General features: G+C 42.1%; 1 pseudogene; it reads right to left on the bottom strand.

Annotated features, from left to right (window-relative positions):
- Positions 1–1,967: 1,967 nt before the first annotated feature.
- Positions 1,968–3,051, bottom strand: LOC112872902 (annotated as a pseudogene).

Below are 3,051 nucleotides of genomic sequence, written 5' to 3'. Positions count from 1 at the left end.
GAACAGTGATGAGTTCTAATCGATCTACCCACAAGCGAGTGCTTTAATAATAATAATAATCATAATAATAATAATAGTAGCAGTAAACGATATTACCCATAGATATTATGCGTTAGGGAACCAACGTGTCATGTCTTCTTGATTATAGAACATAGGGGACTCAATTAAACTTGGGATCCGTTATCGAAGTCTAAAGACTACAAGAGTATCTAAAGATTATATATAACTAGGAAATTATCTTTTTTAACTGTTAAACAGGAACATTTATCTCTAAAATTTTGGTTGCCTAAACAAGCATAAAAACAAGAAAGTTGAGATTCGTTGGGCACCCGTGGCAAAGACTACACAATTTTATTCAGAGGATGCTCTTAAAGATCTGACTTAGTTCACGGTATAACACTTCCATGATGGTAAAATCAGAAATTTACTAATTAAACTACTCCATCTGGTAGGTATTTACGGAATAGATTACAACATCTGTTCAGCATAAAAGACCACAGGTCTACATAAAGGCAACAAAGATAAATGTAAAAGGGCAGAAACTACCCTCTACAACTATAAACATTTACATTACATAACCACAGCTCCATAGCTGCCACCATTTCTGTCATAGCACAGGCTAATCGCTCCAGGCATATTCAGCATAAGTGCTGAGAAATCATAGATCCCAAGTTTTTCAGGATCAACGAAGGATTCTGATGTAGTGTATGTGTCTCCCCTATGATAACAATGTGAAAAAACGATGCAGCAATTAAACTTATATGAATTTACAATTTATGTATGCTTCCTCGCTCTAATGTGCAGGCTCACATATTCGCATGCAAGACATTAGCTAGGCCTCTCTATATAGCTAAAGAAAAATAGAGCAAGCAAATTGGTTATGGTTTTCCATAGTGGCCCGTTTCCCATTTGTGTTGTTTTGGTCAAATCAAATTACTCCAAATAACTATGCCTGGATCTGAACATGTAGTTTATAACTATTAGCTCAGCATTTAATTCATGACCAATGGCACTGTCACATGCCTCATAATTGCAACCATAATACAGAAACAAACCTCTATGAGGTGCTGCTACATCAATTCTTTTTTATCTCAACACTTTGTCTTGATCATTTTATCATACAAATAACACAAAAGTAATCTCATATTCCACTGCATAAACTTCTCTAAAAAACAATCCTACACAAAGAAACTCAAAAAGGTGTGCTTCCATCATGCATGCTTTCCCCAAAGCAGCTCATGAAAACCACCAGATTGATTAGAAATCAGCATACCTCATAGTGCACAATGAAAACACTAAGCAAGAGAATAACATGGTACAAAGATCAATTTATCCTGACAGGCTAGTTGCATGGCCTCTCATCAGTCCAAGAGAAAACCAACAAATTGAGTTACAATTTTGGTGCCTGTAGTCCTGTAGATGATCTCATAACATGGATAGCCTCATGGCCATCACGGGCACAAACTAATTACAACACAAACACAGCTTCAGGTGAAAAAAAAATAATGAACAAGCTAGGGAGAAAGATGTCTTGTCGAATTAGAGAAATAAATATATTTCACAAACAAGTTTGTCCATTTCGTGGCAATAAGTTTCTGAACCCCTATCTGCACTTGCCTTCACCAAGTAAACAGACTCTTCCACATTGCTAAAAAAATAAGCTTGCCAGCCAATCCAGTTTTCCAGGCAAATAAATCATAACTAACGGAACCCTGTAATAAATGCATAATTTTTTTCTACTGAAAGAAACATGCATGAAAGAAACCATTGGAGTTAATAGTTCCCGATGAAGAATATGATGTGCAAACATAAGGAGTAGGTACACTGAGTCCCGCTTGAGGATAAGAACTGCCAATAAATAGTACTAAACCTAACAGCTGAATTGTTAGCTAAGTTTATGGGCCATTGCAATTTCTGTAATTAAAAGCTCACGTCCACATAGTGCATATGCATTGGATTCTCACAAGTCAACAGAAAATGCCATTGGATAGTAGCTCCTTGAGAATGCTAGGGCAGCTCTTTGTTAGGTACTCAAAGCCTTCGGTTTCCATGACTGCTTTCAGAGTTGTAGATGCGCTGAGGAAGTCGAAGCATGCCTCCTTAAGCCCATGGCGGTTGTGCTGCTCTGCTAGCACCAAGATGGTCGCTGCAGAGCCTGTATCAATGTGTTTGCACAGTTTATCTTCACAAATCAGCTTCAATCTCTTCCAGATTATACCTGTCTGCTGCCACAAGCAAATGCTGAGCCATTGCAGATTCCTCTTGCTCCTTCATATCAGGTAATTTGTCTGTGTACATAAAAGTAAGCAGAGCTGCAAACACTTCTGCCTACATGTCATCTATGGGTATGGTGTTGATGCTGGCACCCTCTTTCATCGGGCCATGCAGCACCTTCTTGAAGACTGGCGACCGTGCTGCAAGAACTGACCGGTGCGCGTGGAATTTCCTCTTGCGGACTCGGAATTTGACATCCGCACCCTCTTTGCTCAACAGGAGGTCACCAAAATGGCGGTGCATGTCTAACGGTGGCACGATTACGATCGGTGTGTCCTGGGTATGGACATCCTTCATGACAGTCACATCGGATCTTACGGAGAAAGAATCGTCCTTGAGATGCTCTGATTTCTCCAGAACTTCCCTTTTGATGAACTTAGAATAGCCCCAGGTCCTCACATCCGAGAAATTCACGACTTTGGTGATAGAGCTGTAGGACGGCACCGGCTTCCCATCTTGGTCGAGTAGACTGATCTTAACCTGCGCCTTCACGGCCTTGTCGAAAGTATCCTCAAGATGAAGATACAGGGATAAGAAATCAATGACACCGGAGTTGCCCCCATTGGGGTAGTAACGCACATGCCAGGTGCTGCTTCCCACACGGAACGGGCGGGACTCAATGCGCTTGCCGTTGGGGACGTCCTTGGTGCGGGAGTAGCCGATGATCTTGAGCACGTGGAAACTGGTCTCGACACCGGCGACGATGGCGGAGGCGGAGCGCCAGCAGACGCCGCCGCCGCCGGCGGCGGCGGCAGCGGCTGGGGACGAGGCCGGCAT

The sequence above is a fragment of the Panicum hallii genome, chromosome 9 (assembly GCF_002211085.1).
Source record: "Panicum hallii strain FIL2 chromosome 9, PHallii_v3.1, whole genome shotgun sequence".
NCBI lineage: Eukaryota > Viridiplantae > Streptophyta > Magnoliopsida > Poales > Poaceae > Panicum > Panicum hallii.
Note: the sequence above shows the minus strand (reverse complement) of the source record. Positions and strands in the feature narration are given on the sequence as shown.